This window comes from Moschus berezovskii, chromosome 9 (genome assembly GCF_049115385.1).
Source record: "Moschus berezovskii isolate FMDL1 chromosome 9, NW_MosBer_1.0, whole genome shotgun sequence".
In the NCBI taxonomy this organism is placed as follows: domain Eukaryota; kingdom Metazoa; phylum Chordata; class Mammalia; order Artiodactyla; family Moschidae; genus Moschus; species Moschus berezovskii.
Window position 1 is genome coordinate 8789123 of NC_142468.1, and position 17875 is coordinate 8806997.

The window sequence follows — 17875 nt, forward strand, 5'->3', positions numbered from 1 at the left end:
GCATATGTGTGTGTGTACGTGTATCTCCAACTCATGTACCTAACTAATTTTAACAGATCTTAACATTTTCTCAATATTATTTGTTTTTCTTCATTTTTTTTCTTTCTGAATTTCCTTCCCTCCTTCCTCACTTACTCCCTTTGTTTTTTGATACTTCCATGCTTCCTACCATTTTTGGAAATAAAACATTTCACATGGCTCTTCAACTTACCTTTTTTGCTAAACAGCATATTTTGAGATGTATTTTGGTTAACATTTTATACCAATGATTCTTCAATAAATATTTATAATTTTTTTCCTATGTACTTGTTTAAAAGATATCTAAGATATTTATTGGAGAAGCAATGGAAGCCACTCCAGTACTCTCGGCTAGAAAATCCCATGGATGGAGGAGCCTGGTAGGCTGCAGTCCTAGGGGTAGCTAAGGATCGGACACGACTGAGTGACTTCACTATCACTTTTCACTTTCACACATTGGAGAAGGAAATGGCAACCCACTCCAGTGTTCTTGCCTGGAGAATCCCAGGGATGGGGGAGCCTGGTGGGCTTCTGTCTATGGGGTCACCCAGAGTCGGACACGACTGAAGTGACTTAGCAGCAGCAGCAGGATATTTATTCTCAGGTAGAATATTTAGATTTGAAATGTGAAATAGTTTAGGCTATACTAGGTTGTCTGAAATCATTGCACCAGTTTATACTCCTAATAGCAGGGTAGGGAAATTCTCTACATCCTCATCAATCTTTGTGCGTTAGTCAATCTGCTGAACATGTAACGAAGTCTAATTGTTATGTACAGCATGTTTCATTCCAACATGGCTCTTGTCTGCACAACAGGAGCCACCGGATTTGTTCTGTTAAGACCACCATATCCCTTAAGTTGCCATTTCTAATAGGCACTCTCCTTTTAAAGAACAGCATTCTGTTAGTTTCGGCTGTATACAGCAAAGCGATTCAGTTACACCTACACATGAATCTATTCTTTCTCAAGTTCTTCTCCCATTTAATTCATTACAGAGTATTGAGCTGAGTTCTCTGTGACATAGAGTAGGTTTTTATTGGTTATATATCTTAAATAAAGCTGTATATATGTGTCAATTCCAAACTCCCAATCTATCCCTCTCCCTGCTCATCCTCCCTGATAACCAAAAGTTCACTCTCTAAATCTTTGAGTCTGTTTTTATTTTGTAAATAAGTTCATCTGCTCCATTTCTTTTTTGATTCCATATACAAGTGATTTTCATATTAAATTTGTCTTCCTCTTTCTTTCTTACTACATTCAGTATGATAATTTCCAGGTCTTTCCACGTTGTTGCAAATGGCATTATATGTTTCTTTTTTATGCATGAGTAATATTCCATTGAATATATATACTACTTCTTCTTTATCTGTTTATCTGTCAATAGGCCTTTAGGTTTCTTTCATGTCTTGGCTGTTGTAAATACTGACGCATTAAAAACTGCACGCTGAATTTACTAATTAAGAAATGAGAAACCAGAACTATAAAGATGACATAGAAATACAAGAAACTATTCTTAAGTAATCTTTTAAAACTTTGAACAGAGTTACAGATTTTACCATTTGTTATAAACTGGTATATATGACTTAACCAGAACCATAAGAAAATTAGTATTGTGTGAATTCTGAAGCACTTTCAACATGTTGTAAGAATAATGTGGACTTTCTTGAGTTTTACACATTCGTAAGTGAATGGTCTGTATCCCGTGCCTTTGTTGGTTTTCTGTGAGCTGTAGTTTCTGGGAAGTGAGCAGCTCTCATTCCTGTAACTCTTGTAACCAGTCATTCGTGTGCCTCCTTCATGAGGATCCAGTGCGGCTGTGGTGCTGTTATCCCTCTGATAGGAACTCTAACTCGGTGTAAAGCCCCAAAGGTCTGTTACTTATTTTTATTTTATATTGTACTATATTTTATTTACAGTGTTGTGTTTGTTTCAGGTGTATAGCAAAGTGATACAGTCATATATATATATATCTATTTTATATATATATAATATATATACATGAATTAACAAAAGCAGTTCCCGTCTTTTGATGGGGTGTTCATGGTTTATAACATAAATGGCATTATTTTGAGAGAGGGATAACTTAGGGACGGCATTGGGTTTTTTTCCTTTTCGCAGCCTGAGGCAGTTGTGAAATAACTTAATGGAGCTTTTTACAACTGTGTATTCTATAGTGTTTTTTCATTTGGTGAAATTTTAACTGTTGATGTTTTTGGCATTGTGCTTTGTACCATTTATTAAAATTAGGTAAATTAAAAAAAAACATACTGACACAAGGGGCGCGTGGATGCTTTTGAACCATGATCTTCTCCAGAAATATTTCTAGGGGTGGGATTGCTAAATCATATGGTAGCTCTGTTTTCAACTTTCTTTCTTTCTTTCTTTTTTAAGGAACCTCTATACTCTTCCCCATAGTGGCTGTACCAGTTTACATTCCCATAAACAGAGTTCCTTTTCTCCACACCCTCTTCAGCATTTATAGTTTGTAGATTTTTTGATGATGGCCCTTCTGTCTAGTGTGAGAATATTTTGCTGTGTAAATATCTTTTTTCAATTTTTAACTCTTTCAGTAGCATTCGAAACAATAAACTATTTCTTATTTCCTAGATAATGAGTCATTGATTTCTTTAAATGAATGACTTAATGAATACACAGTGCTAAGTATTAGATAAAAGAAGCAATCTGTCAACCAACAAAGCAAAATAACACTTTTCCTTTCTTGTGAACTCATAAGAAGATTTATTTCATATGATATTAGTTGGATGCCTATAAGTTCTAGTACATATCCTGGACATAAAATATTTTAAAAGGCTATTCTTAGTCTTTTAGTATGGAACAGAACCTAAATAATGTATCCTTAATATTATGGGCTTTATAAATAAAATAATAAACAAGTTATTTTTCTTGTTGTACCTATTGTATTGGACTTCCCTGGTGGCTGAGACAATAAAGAATTATTGCAGCAATGAAATTAAAATATGCTTGCTCCTTGGAAGGAAAGTTGTGACAAACCTAGACTGCATATTAAAAAGCAGAGACATTACTTTGTCAACAAAGGTCCATATAGTCAAAACTATGATTTTTCCAGTAGTCATGTATGGATCTGAGCATTAGATCATAAATAAGACTAGTGCTGAAGAATTGATGCTTTTGAACTGTGGTGTTGGAGAAAACTCACTTGAGAGTCCACCAGTCAAAGGAGATCCCACCAGTCAAACCTAAAGGAAATCAGTCCTAAGTTTTCATTGGAAGGACTGATGCTGAAGCTGAAACTACAATAATTTGGCCAGCTGATGTGAAGAGCCAACTCATTGGAAAAGACCCTGATGCTGGGAAAGATTGAAGGCAGGAGGAGAAGAGAATGACAGAGGATGAGATGGTAGGAAGGCATCATCAACTCAATGGACATGAATTTGAGCAAGCTCCAGGGTTGGTGACGGACAGGTAGGCCTGGCGTGTTGCAGTCCATGGTGTCGAGAAGAGTTGAACATGACTGAGCGACTGAACAACAGCAACCTATTATATTGCAAAACTAAATATGTTTATGTAACTCTGCTGTCTGACTCCTCCTGTAGAAAATTTTTACCAAAGGTCATAAATGTTGTCTTTATATCCGGAAGGAATGGAGGAGTCTGACACCTGACACATATTACAAAGTTAACAAACATTGACTCAACATATGAATAAGTAAAAAGTGAGAAAATAATTTCTACAACATTTTTGTTCTAAAGGAGAATTCAAAGAAAATTTTAAAATTTATCATCTTTATTCTATTTCTTTCAGTGATAACTATATGCGTGTTTATTAGAGCTTAAACCATGTGGAGAGAATGGGTAGGGATTAATATTGTCAAATTATAGGCTCTTTTCTGAGGATAGATGGGTAAAATGAATGTGGGAAAAACCATATATCTATTCATTTGTGTTTGGACAAGTACAGATATATGGGAACAAGTGTTGTTTCCCCATGCAGAGGCACAACGTTTTGCAATCCCTGTTCAACTTTTTGCAACCCATGAATTGTAGCCCAACAGGCTTCTCTGTCGATGGAGTTTTCCAAGCAAGAATACTGGAGTGGGTTGTCATTTCCTATTCCAGAGGATCTTCCCAACCCAAGGATTGAACTGGCATCTCTTGTGTCTCCTGTGTTAGAAGGCAAATTCTTTACCACTGTGCCACCTGGGAAGCCCTGAGTTTCCCTTTGCTGACCCTAAATGAGTGGATTCTAATGCTGTCCTAGCTACATTTATAGACCGTTTCCACCTTCTTACGCTCCCACTGTTGTTGTGATTTCTGAGTCATCAGCACAAATGTCCTTGTTACACGAATTCATCTCCTACATGTTTTGCCAATGCCTAAACTGCAGCAATTTGAACATCATCTCTGTGACATAAACTAAATTAGTTTTTTGAACCAATTTAAGTGCACGTTGTCACAGAAAATAGAACTTTTTAAGTCTTGCATGCTCAGTTGTATCTGACTCTTTGAGACCCCATGGACTGCAGCCTGCTAAGCTCCTCTGTCTATGGAATTTTCCAAGACATACTGGAGTGGGTTGCTATTTCCTTCTCCAGGGGATCTTCCCAACATATGGTTTGAACCCACATCTTGTGCATCAGCAATAGCAGGAGGATTCTTTACCAACTGTGCCACCTGGGAAGTCCTACCCTTTCAAATGTAAGACATATTTTCCCCCACAACTCCCATATTATAGGCACTCAATAAATGTCTATGGTGTTAATAAATACAAGTTCCTAAAATGCTGTTCAATGAGCAGTTTTTTGTAACAAGGACAGTATAAAATCTTTGGACTTCTAAAACTGACAAAAAAATGTGAACTGGTAGGGGTAGGGGAAGAAAGAATGTTCTATGCGCAAGAGTCTCGGTAATTAACCTTGCCTTCTTTGGAATGATACAGAACACTTGTACAAAATTAAATCTCAGATTATCAGTATTGGTTTTTAACACATCAATTTTACTATGTGTGAGGATGTTTTAAAAGAAGCAACTGTAACATTGGAAGCCATGTTGAAACTAGACACTGTTCATTATTTACTTTTTGTTAAGAATCATGAAAATGCTGTCAGTCAAAGCTAATTGCTAGAATCAGGGCTTTAGTCACCTTGACACCACAAACTTTTGCATTCACAAGTCCCAGAGACATCCACTTTTGAGCTCTCAGAGCACTCTAAAGGAATTCAGATAACCTGTTGTTCAGTCTTTAAGTCATGCCCGACTCTTTGCGGCCCCATGAATTGCAGCATGCCGGGCTTCTCTGTCCTTCACTACCTCCTGGAGCTTGCTCAAACTCATGTCCGTCGAGTCGGTGATGCCATCCAGCCATCTCCTCCTCTGTTGCCCTCTTCTCCTCCTGCCCTCAGCCTTTCCCAGATCAGGGTCTTCTCCAGCCATCATCTGGTGCTCTGTAAGAGCAGACCACCCAAAGGCCTCAATCTAGATAGTTCTTCATTTGCAGAACAAATTGCCTTTGTTTCTGACATGGAGAACCATCATCCACAATGTCTCCAGGAGAGGATTTAATTCTGTGCAGTCAGTGGCCATTGATTCTTGGAGGGCCAAGCCAAACGACGTTATTGTTACCCTGCCAAGTCTACTTCCAGTCTTATGTCACCAGAAAGGAACAAACTGTAAAAGCCTTAAAAGAAATAGCATGACAGATTTGAGATTTAGGGGGAACATTTTTTTTTTAAAGTTCATGGGGAAAATGTTCATAGGAAATGAATTAACTAAGATTCTGCAGTAGTCACAAATTCTCCAGACACATATAATTGTGCAAAGACTTACTGAATGAGTGTCTCTCTTAAAAATTTGAAAGTCTTTCCTTAAGACTGATATTGATCTTTAGTACCTGTATCCTGTCTAACTCCTAGGGATATTTAGCTGTTAAGAGATAAACCTGTAAATCACTCCAAGCACATCAAAAGGAAGGCATTGGACAAGTGTGAGGCATGAATGCTGCTCTCTTTAAATGAAATACTGTCCACAGAATCGCCCTGTGTGAAAGATTGCAAACATCGTTTTCTGAGAATTTTCACTGATATCTCACAGAGTACTCCTCAGTGTGCAGGTGGAATGTGCTGGATCTAAATCTCAGCTAAAAGCATAATATGCAGACAGTCCCAGAGTAAGAGCCCAAACAAACAAAAGTATTGAGATAATTGAGAGATGACTGATTAGAAGTTTTCTGTGTTTGTATTTGACCGCTTATGTGTTTGTTTGTTTAGCTACTGCGGAGGACTAGATTGAGAAATGAGTATGAAACGTACATAAACAAATCAATGCTCTATGTATGAGATAGTAGAGAAAGGAGACTTGCAAATTCCACCTCTAAAAAGGGTGAAGGTGATAAAAGTTGCTGATTGCTTCACCATCAGTCCAAACTAGCCTGAAAGAAAATGTTCAGACTTATGGACCAATTAAACATAGTAGATGTGATCTTCAGGTTTGGAGGAAAGTCACTAATTTTGTTGAGCGTCCCCCGATGGCTCAATGGTTAGTTGCGTCCGACTCTTTGTGACCCCCATGGACTGTAGCCTGCCAGGCTCCTCTACCCATGGTAATTCTCCAGGCAAGAATACTGAAGTGGGTTGCCATGCCCTCCTCCAGGGATCAAACCCAGGTCTTCCGCATTGCAGACAGATTCTTTACTATCTGAGCCACCAGGGAAGCCTGAGAATACTAGCGTGGGTAGCCTATCCCTTCTGCAGGGGTACTTCCTGACCCAGGAATTGAACTGGGGTTTCCTGCATTGCAGGTGGACTCTTTACCAGATGAGCTTCCAGGGAAGCCCCAGTGGTAAAAGATCCACCTGCAATTTCAGGTGACATGGGAGACACAGGCTCAATCCCTGAGTTGGGAAGATACCCTGGAGAAGAAAATGGCAACCCACTCCAGTATTCTTGCCTGAAAATTTCCATGGACAGAGGAGCCTGCTGGGCTACAGTCCATAGGGTCGCAAACAGTTGGAACCAGCTAAGCACGCATGCCCTGATTTTATAAAATTAGTTTATCTTTTTGGAGAAACTTCATATATAAGAATGGAAATGAAAGGGTTTCACTTTGACTGGAGAGAGTTTAAAAATGTCTTGCCTCTGAGAAAAGTTTTTTATTTAGTCCAGTAACTGAACGGAAGAATTCATGTTTATGCTATCTGTTGGTTGGCTGGGAGGGTTGGGGACCAGAAGGGAGTAGAGAAAAGGGTAAGGAATCCCAGTGAGGCGGAAAGGTGGGAAAAGAAAATTAGACGCAGGCTAGAGGACAGAGAGGAGATGCGGCATGGTAGTAGGCCACGTTGCTCACCATTTTTTAAAGTGAAATCTGTACAGCTTTACATTAATTGCCATATGGTGCCATAGACACCCCTTTCAGTTCGAGCACCATACTTCACTTACATCCATTATGTAAGCTTATGGAAGTGGTTCAATGGGGTGAAGGGTTAACATAAAGGAAATTATAGGGGAGTAAAAGAAAAGCAAAGACTGGATTAAGGTGATAATTTAAAACTCAACTGCAGTCCTGAACACAACACGACGGGGACTCCAGCACAGTCATCAGGACCCCGTTTCTCTCCATTTCTTTAGAACTTGGCCCATTCTCCAAATAGAAAATGGCTGGGGCATCTCCTTTGTTCCACTTGCATGTTTAAACTGAGCAGTAAAGCTTATCCATTCTCTCACAATGGCTGTAGCGAGGTTTCACTGAGTTGCTTTGGTTTTAGTTGAATTACATCTTTATTATCCCTGAACCAGATAATACATACAGAAATGAAGTGCTCTGATTGGCCCAACCTGAACTGTATACTCATAGTTGGAGCCAGAGGTAGAGTCATCTGACATTCAAACAGCTGACAAAAGGTGAAGTCTGAGAAGATATTGAGATGTCATTTTCTAAGGAATGGTTATCAGTGCTTCATGATGAATAAAACAAAATAAAATACAAATTAAGCTAAAATAAAACAATAGAAATTGTCCATTATAAGGTTTAAACAGAGTCTAATTTGGCTTAGATTTTAAGAACAGAGTGGCAGTGATTGATATCTGGGTTATGAATATTTCATTTACTTCTCCACTTTATTTATACTAAGCATCTGAACTTTATCAACTTATAATCTGTTTTACCTTGTTATACAATCTGTCCCAGATAAGCGCTTAATAAAACTAGAATAAATAAGTGAACGAACACATGGATGAAAAAAGCAAATGCCATGTTATGATACATAGATCAAAACATTTTCTATATAAAGCACTAAAGAACTGAACCAACAGAACAAATTTGGGTTTTCAAAATGGTTTTCTCTCTAAGTAAATTATATGTGTGATATGGTAAAAAATATATGGACTTCAAAACTTGTATCTCTAGAAATACTTGAGTTGGAAGACCTCTGTTACTTAATTATTGAAGTAACATTGAGCAAGGTACTCATCCATGGCATAGGAGTAAATCCTTCCTGAGAGGACTTCTAGATGAGCAAACAAGACTGCATCTTTTTTATGCCAGTGCTGAGCATAAGTTCATAAACTTTATGTGCACTGCGATCTGGGAACTAGCCCAATACGTAGCACATTTGGGGCACTCAATAAATGTTTTCTTAATAGGAAACTGAGTACAGGACATTAAGGAAAGTTACCCTGTAGTGTGCATGTGTGTGTGTGTGTGTTGGAGAAAGAGAGAGAGGGATTTGGGGAGGGTTGGGGAGAGAGGGTTACATAAGAGAATAATATAAAGTAGTAAAAATTGTATTGTTCTTTCAAATACAAACATTTTTCAAACTTCATTCTGATTCTATAAATAAGCCTATGTCAGATATGTCAGGAATACATCAAATCTCACTTGTATTTAAGATTTCAATTTTTTTCACCATTAGCTCTTTCTCATTAGGTCCAGCAATTGAAATATATTTTGCTTGTGCTGCAGGTTTCTATTATGGATATGTAATAAGACTGACAGAGAAATGAGAAACTAAAATTATAGCTTTCTCCTCCACCCCCACTCCCCTCTCTCACCCTTTAAGGAAAATCTATAAGAACTTTGGCTCTATTACACAATTCAAGAAAGAGAAAAGTTATAATCTTTATAATATTCTGTAACATAAAGAGAAAAATGTTAATGGTCATAAAACTGTTAAATCTAATGTGATATGACAGTATCTCTACAAGTTTTATTTAATTTTTAAACTTTCTGTGTCAACTAATACTCATATTATCTATAACAGGCCCACATAGTTACATTAAAGCATGGTATAAAGCTCAGTGAAATTCCAAGTATCTCAACTTGTTTATGTTTTTAAAAAGTTCTAAGATACAATGAATTGAGCTTATTGATTGTCACCATGTAATTATGATAATTAAAAAACAAAAGTTTAAAATGAAAGGCAAGTTCTTGTAGTTAAGATTGTAGCATTAAAACCTCTCAGAGTGGCTGGCAATTTGATGGCTTATCAATATTAGCCTATTACTTTTTATTATATGTGTATCATTGAACTTGCTGGTGGCTGAATAATACAAACTGTATTAAAGTTATAGAATGTATCTAATTGGACCATAAAGAAGGCTGAGAGCCAAAGAACTGATGTTTTCAAACTGTGGCACTAGAGAAGGCTTTTGAGAGTCTCTTGGACTGCAAGGAGATCCAACCAGTCCATCCTAAAGGGAATCTACCCTGAATATTTGTTGGAAGGACTGATGCTGAAGCTGAAACTCCAATACTTTGGCCACCTGATGTGAAGAGCTCACTCATTAGAAAAGACCCTGATGCTGGGAAAGATTGATGACAAAAGAAGGGGTTGGCAGAGGACGAGATGGGTAGATAGTATCACTGGCTCAATGGACATGAATTTGAACAAACTCTGCGAGATAGTGAAGGGCATGGAAGCCTGGCATGCTACAGTCCATGAGGTCGCGAAGAGATATGAATGTGTGACTGAACAACAGCACACAGTACTGGTGGTGTGTACAGGAAGGATTGGAGGGTTTGGCCTAAAATGATGAAGAAGATAACGCTGCATACTTGGGTGATAAGAGGTATTTCCCTTCAGAAGACAACAACGTAAAGTACAGTTAATTAACGTTATCAAGAACAGAATCTACTTAATAGCTATGGAGTCATGTGGCTGGTAATAAAAGGACTTTTATAGAAAGACTGACAATGATATTTTATAGGAAAATGAAATAATTTAACACTATGTATAAGTTGATGGCAAAATAATGCAAAGAGGAAAACATGCAAATTAAATATATCAACCTAAATTTTAACAAAATCTCAGAAATATCCAATTTTAATGTTTTCACTTAGGGAAAATAACTGTCCATTATGTGAAAATTGTCCTCTTTATGATTTAATCATAGCATTATTCAAAAAAATCATTCATTCATAGCATTCATTCAAAAGTTTTATTTTCCTCCTATACGAGCAGTACAATAATTTTCATATTAAAAAGAAGAGCTCAAAGACAGACAGCTCACCTATCAAAACCTTAGCCATTACCTAATGGCATGGATATGCTGATGGGTGATGTAGACTGAGATATGTGATCAAAAAAATCTGTTAGAAGGCACTTTTACATGTAAATGTTGCTAGATTTGTTCTTATAAGTTTTGCTTCATTGTTCTGTGGCTTTGCATTTCAAGAGATGGCTTTATCGTAAACTGTGTACATCAGAGTCTGGATTGTTGTTGTTTAATCACTAAATTCACTTGGGTTTCTCTGCCTATTGTCTTTGTTGTTGTTTAATCGCTAAGTTGAATCCAACTCTTTTGTGACTCCGTGGATTGTAGCCCACCAGGCTCCTCTGTCCATGGGATTTCCCAGGCATGAAAACTGGAGTTGGTTGCCATTTCCTTCCCAACCTAGAGATCGAACCTACATCTCTTGCTTGGGAGGTCGATTCTTAAACACTGAGCCAACTGGGAAGCAGAGTCTGGATAGCCAGGCGCTTTTATTTTGCAAGTGACAAAAATTTGACTTAAACTTGATGAAGCCAAATGGATGCTTACTGGACCAGTCCAGGCATTAGTTCTTATGCGCCATGGCTTCTATACAGAAGTCTAAACAATGTCTTTAAACCCGGTCTCTTTACATAGTTTAGCTTTGCTTCCCACCCAAGGTTGGCTTCACGTTGATTCAGGCTCTCTCAAGAAATGGATGCAAGCTGTAAGTCGGTTACTTATTCCTGACAACTAAGCAACTCCAGGAACATAAACCATTTATTCTGAAATAGTTCCCAGCAAAATCCCAGAGCTGGCTTTGTGTTTTTTTTTACTTCCACCATATAGAACACTCCCAAAATTTCTATTGTGATCAGGAGGGTTTCTGGTGCTCTAATTTGGCAGTCCAGGTTATATGACCAATTGGCTGACCTCATCCAAATCAAATGAACTTAGGCCAGAAGAAAGCTACTAAAAATCTTGCATCCTGAGACATCTCAAGAATGAGTACATTTGAGCTATTTCTATCCGAGCCGTAAATAAGAACTGAATACTGAAAGTGCTGAACCTTCTTTCACAAAACCAGCAGTATTTTCATTTTCTTCTCTTGAGATACAAGAGGCTCATTAGCTTCATAGAAGCACAGTAGTATTTTGTTGTAATTTAATATGAACCTTTCCTGGTCAACCATGATTAAAGGCAAAGTGACTAAGCAGTGAAGCACTAATTGTCTCTGAATGTCCTCTGTCTCAGGAGTAGATACCAGTGAGAGAGGGTACTGCTTGAAATTAGCTAAAGAAAGAAAGCGTGTGTGTGGCAGGTAAGGTGGAACCTGCTCTGAATTAGCAGGCCTATCTGGAAAAGCAGGGAATAAGACTGGACATTATTATAATATATGGAGCCAAGGGAGACAGTTTAATGAATGTGAGTTGAGATAAAACCATAATAAGGACAGTTTGGCCAAAAGCTAATACAAGACAGCTTCACCAAAATGACCAGAGAACAGAGCATGTATTAATCAATGTTAATTGGTAACATTAGAACATCTGGTCTCTAACTATAGTCCTTAGAACCACAGTTCCAAGAGGTGTTGATAATCCCTTGATGAAAAATACAAGGAAAAAAAAAAACCTCATTGGTGAGATAAGATTTGAAAAATCTGAGTGAAATAAAGTTTAAAGGGATTCTTTCTTCCCAAGCATCTCTCACTAGGTTCTAAGCATTTATTGTTCCTAATTTCTTGGCTGCCAGCCCGTAGAGGCCCATGGAACAGCTGGTGTTGACATCTGATTGAGCTGAAATCAGGAAGAATTAGGTTGTAGGATCATCTGAGGTCAGCCTAGAGTAAAGTTAAGCTAAATGTTGCATATTAGGTACATTTTGCTTCTGAGGTATCAGTTCCCAAACAGAACAGTGGATTAGACACAGACAAAAACCACGTTTTGACTACATGAGCCAGAGAGAGTTTTGGGCAGAGGCACGGATGGATTCCAAACAGTCTCTGAGGACATCCTTCCAAGTCACTGTGGATGATCTTTACTGGATTGCTTTTTTCTAGTCCTTCCTGATGGCCTGCTTCATGTTAGGAACGCATAATCCTTTTTACCAAGAAAATAATACAGTTAATAATTTAGGCTTATGGAATACTAACTACAGATCAGGAGTCATTCTAAACTTTCCCCATATTAGCTTATTTGTCAAACCACTTTTAAAAGAAGGTAAGTTAAAGGGAGGAAACTGAATCACAGAGAAATTAACAGTGTTTCAAGAATGAAAGAACTTGAGAAAGAAAGGGGTTAGCAAGGCTAGCTCCAAAGCACATACCCAGCCATTGCTTTCTTGTTGCATTAACACCAGAGTTTTCAGTATCTGTTTCACATATAAATAAATAAACAAGCAAAGAAACACCTTCTGACTGGACTAAGGACTCCACTACCTTCATCCTGTTTAACGGGCTGGTATAAGTGCACTTCTTAAAACCCACTGACTGTATGGAGAAAAAGAGGCTGCTGTTCAAGGACAGAGACCAAGACAATATTAAGCATAAGAAACTCAGTTGCCTGGGGAACACATACAACTTCTTGAGCAACAGATTTCTGTTACTGCACCAAAGTTTGTAAGTTACATATATTTTTCTCTATATAATTTTTCCTTCCTTCCCATTCTAAAGAATTGAAAGTGCTCCCTTTATAATCTTCTGCTTTCACTTTGCAAGAGGAAAATGCTTCTTTTCAACAATCCTCATCCTTCATTTCTAAATGTATGACTAGCAAAGAAAGAAGGTCAGATCTGGAAAAGCTGGAAGAAGGAAAAGAGGGTTTTCACAGAAGAGGGAGTGGACTGTTTCCTTACCTACTAGACCCCTTTACTCCTTTGTGGCAGGGACCGGGGAGGGCACAGGACTCAGAGCGTAATGGCTATGGAGCAGGACTAGAGAGGGTGACCCTAGGCATGGGGCTCTGAGTTTCAGCAGGGTTTACTCCATCCCCAGAATGATCCAAAAGCAGTCACTGAAGTTTAAGAGAGTTCATACAAGGTCTTAATGATAACTAGCCAAAACTGTGGCTGTCTTTTCAAATGAATGACTCTCATAAGTTTTTGAGATCTTTCCATAACCCTACAGGAAATAGAAGGAAGTCAAACAGTGATGGAGAACTGGTATTTCTACCAGCCTTGCTCACTAGTCCTCAGATGAAAATGATTGTGCTGACTATGTACATTTGGCAATGTCTGGAGACATTTTTTTTTATTCCAATTAAAAGAGAGTGTTGCTTCTAGCATCTAGTGGGTAAAGACTTAAGGATGCTGTGAAATATCCTATAATGCACAAGACAGACACCATTACAAAATAAATGTATTGTCCCAAAATTTCAATATTGTTGATCTTGAGAAATCCTGGTACCCTAGTAGCAAAAGGTATTAGGGTTGACTTCATTTCAAAGGAGGGGGAGAAGTAGAAAAAATTGTAAACCAAGTATCTTTCAATTCAAAAAATTAAAAAAAAAAAAAGCCTGCCAAAGAACTCAATAAATCTACTTAATCTTGCTTGGAGTGCTGCAGTCCATGGGGTCACAAAGCGTATGACACGACTGTCTGACTGAACTGAACTCTCAGAATCCCAAAACAACCAACTTCTGTCTTATTCTTAGGATTAGAAATAAAGACAGGTTTAAATATGTGTTATTTAAGCTAGCAACTAAAAGGAATATAAACAAAGTCCCCTGCATAGGAACCTTCAAGTTGTGAACTTTCAAAGATGAAAACGTGCCTTCACATGTCCAATCACGTTAAGTTAGCAGCTGGCAAATATTGTCACGTGCGGGCATCCTCTACAAGCGGTTGTGCTTTTGTGTACCTTACTGTATTTATAGAATGCAGTACTCATATCCTTATTTCAAGACCAGGATGCCTGGAAGCAAGCATAAAAGCAGCAGCGAGGTAGCTGGTACTGATCAGTTCAGTTCAGTCGCTCAGTCGTGTCCAACTCTTTGTGACCCCATGAATCGCAGCACGCCAGGCCTCCCTGTCCAGCATTAACTCCCGGAGTTCACTCAAACTCATGTACATCGAGTCAGTGATGCCATCCAGCCATCTCATTCTCTGCCGTCCCCTTCTCCTCCCACCCTCAATCCCTCCCAGCATCAGAGTTGGGAGGACTCTGATTGGAAATGAGTCAACTCTTTGCATCAGGTGGCCAAATTATTGGGGTTTCAGATTTAGCATCAGTTATTCCAATGAACACCCAGGACTCATCGCCTTTAGGATGGACTGGTTGGATCTCCTTGAAATCCAAGGGACTCTCAAGAGTCTTCTCCAGCATCACAATTCAAAAGCATCAATTCTTCAGTGCTCAGCTTTCTTCACAGTCCAACTCTCACATCCATACATGACCACTGGAAAAACCATAGCTTTGACTAGAAGGAACTGTGTTGGCAAAGTAATGTCTCTGCTTTTTAATATGCTATCTAGGTTGGTCATAACTTTCCTTCCAAGGAGCAAGCGTCTTTTAATTCCATGGCTGCAATCACCATCTGCAGTGATTTTTGAGCCCCCGCCCAAAAAAAGTCTGACACTGTTTCCACTGTTTCCCCATCTATTTCCCATGAAGTGATGGGACCAGATGCCATGATCTTAGTTTTCTGAATGTTGAGCTTCAAGCCAGCCTTTTCACTCTCGTCTTTCACTTTCATCAAGAGGTTTTGAGTTCCTCTTCACTTTCTGCCATAAGGGCAGTGTCATTTGCATACCTGAAATTATTGGTATTTCTCCCAGCAATCTTGATTTCAGCTTATGCTTCTTCCAGCCCAGCGTTTCTCATTATGTACTCTGGATATAAGTTCAATAAGCAAGGTGAAAATATACAGCCTTGACGTACTCCTTTTCCTATTTCCAACCAGTCTGTTGTCCAGTTCTAACTGCTGCTTCCTGACACGCATACAGGTTTCTCAAGAGGTAGGTCAGGTGGTCTAGTATTCCCGTCTCTTTCAGGATGTTCCACAGTTTATTGTGATCCACACAGTCAAAGGCTTTGGCATAGTCAAGAAAGCAGAAATAGATGTTTTTCTGGAACTCTCTTGCTTTTTGATTGATCCAGCGGATGTTGGCAATTTGATCTCTGATTCCTCTGCCTTTTCTAAAACCAGCTTGAACACCTGGAAGTTCACAGTTCATGTATTACTGAAGCCTGGCTTGGAGAATTTTGAGCATGACTTTACTAGCGTGTGAGATGAATACAATTGTGCGGTAGTTTGAGCATTCTTTGGCATTGCCTTTCATTGGGATTGGGATTGGGACCTTTTCCAGTCCTGTGGCCACTGCTGAGTTTTCCAAATTTGCTGGCATATTGAGTGCAGCACTTTCACAGCATCATCTTTCAGGATTTGAAATAGCTCAACTGGAATTCCATCACCTCCACTAGCTTTGTTCGTAGTGATGCTCTCTAAGGCCCACTTGACTTCACATTCCAAGATGTCTGGCTCTAGGTCAGTGATCACGTTATCGTGACTATCTTGCTTGTGAAGATCTTTTTTGTACAGTTCTTCTGTGTATTCTTGCCACCTCTTCTTAATATCTTCTCCTTCTGTTAGGTCCATACCATTTCTGTCTTTTATCTAGCCCATCTTTGCATGAAATGTTCCCTTGGTACCGCTAAGAAGCACCAAACACCAAGAAAGGATGAAGAGAGACATGCATGAAAATAAGTTCCTAAAGAACCAAAGAGATTCACAATGAAGGAAGTGGCAAGCTGACTTTCTTTATTTGAGTGGGTACTGTTAGTTTCTGAGGCACAGGACCCAAACATAGGACGGTACATGAAGGTTGCGACAGTCATTCAGAACGCAATCCAGTGCTACCATGTCATCTATGAAGAGGAAGAAAAGAGCTACGACCCAGACAGCACTGGACATTTCCTCAAGAGAGCAGATAGAGCTGAATCTAGCAAGGAACCAGAGCCTGTACCATCGACGTCAGACGCGAGTGGCTGCGACTGCAGCTGGCCCTCCGTCTCCAGCTGCTGGTGGTCCTTCAGCTCTACCGTCTCCCACCTCCCCTCCCTCTTCCAGTCAGTAACTCTTCTTGCCTGCTCACTCAAGGCCAGCCCCCGGATGCCAGCTGTTGTACTGTACTGCTGTGTTTTTCAAGGTATTGTACTGTAAAATGAAAAAAAATATTTTTAATTTCATTTTCTTCTCACTCAAGATGATGTCAAAAACAGTTTTAGAGTAGCTTACAAACACTCACATTTGATTCTTACACATTTGAACTAAGAGAAATGTATTAAAAATCAATCACTTTTTTCCCAAGGTATATAATCATGGTAATGGATCTCTTTATTTGTTCATAGAATGAATATGTGAAACAAGAGTGTTGGGAGCAGCATGGGAAATTATGGTCAATTAAATGTTAAATTTTATTCACCTTATATGAAAGACACAAACCAAGCTTAACTTGATCATCTAGTCTGTAAGCAGTATGTAACAGGCTGAACATCATAATCTTTATCTAGGTGGCTGAATGGCATAATCCATGTATGCAGCCTATGCCCATCACACACACAGCAGACCACCTCCAAACAGCTCACTGCTTACCCATAGACAAACCCCAGACATCGCCAGCCAATCAGAACAATTGGAGACATTGCTCTCCTAATAGAGGACAGGGACAGTTCAAAGTCTTTCTTCCTCTCAACCTCATTCCCCACAGCTTTAACTCTCTTCTGTACAGGGCATACTGCATGACAGCAAAATTTTCCACTCATCACTCAATGGTGAGCCTCATTTTTTTCTCTATGACAAAAGAAAGTGTATCAGTATTTTTCGTGAATCCAAAAATGGGTGACGGAATTAATAGAGGTGTCAAGGAGAGAAAGAGTTGACAGGAAAGATTTTAAGATAAAATATTGAATCAGTACTGAAGGACATTTACATTCTATCCTTTATTCTGTTGTAAAGGTAGAACAGGAGAAGAGGATTTATGAAACACAGAACTAAGCCAAGCAACAAGAACATGAGATCGCACTGAGCTTAAAAATTAGACTGATAGGGCAATTATATGAATAAATGTAAAAATGTGATTTATGACCCTTAGAGACTCTTGGGTTGAGATATTAAATAAGATGTGATAGCAATGCTTAAAATTAACACCCTAAGATAATTTTGAGGGTTTAACTTAATCACTTTTTAAAATACTAAATCTATGTACATTTACACTGTTAAAGTATGTTTTAAAAATAATGCATCATATTTGATATATAAACAGAGGCATTGTAGATAAGGGCTGATATTGTGGATTCTTACAGCCATTTTTTTTTTCTGACATGAACATATAATATTGCCAAAATGTGTAATATTCAGGAAAAATTTGAGCTAAATCTACAACAAATGGCCACAAGGCAAGGGAAGGGCAATTTAATC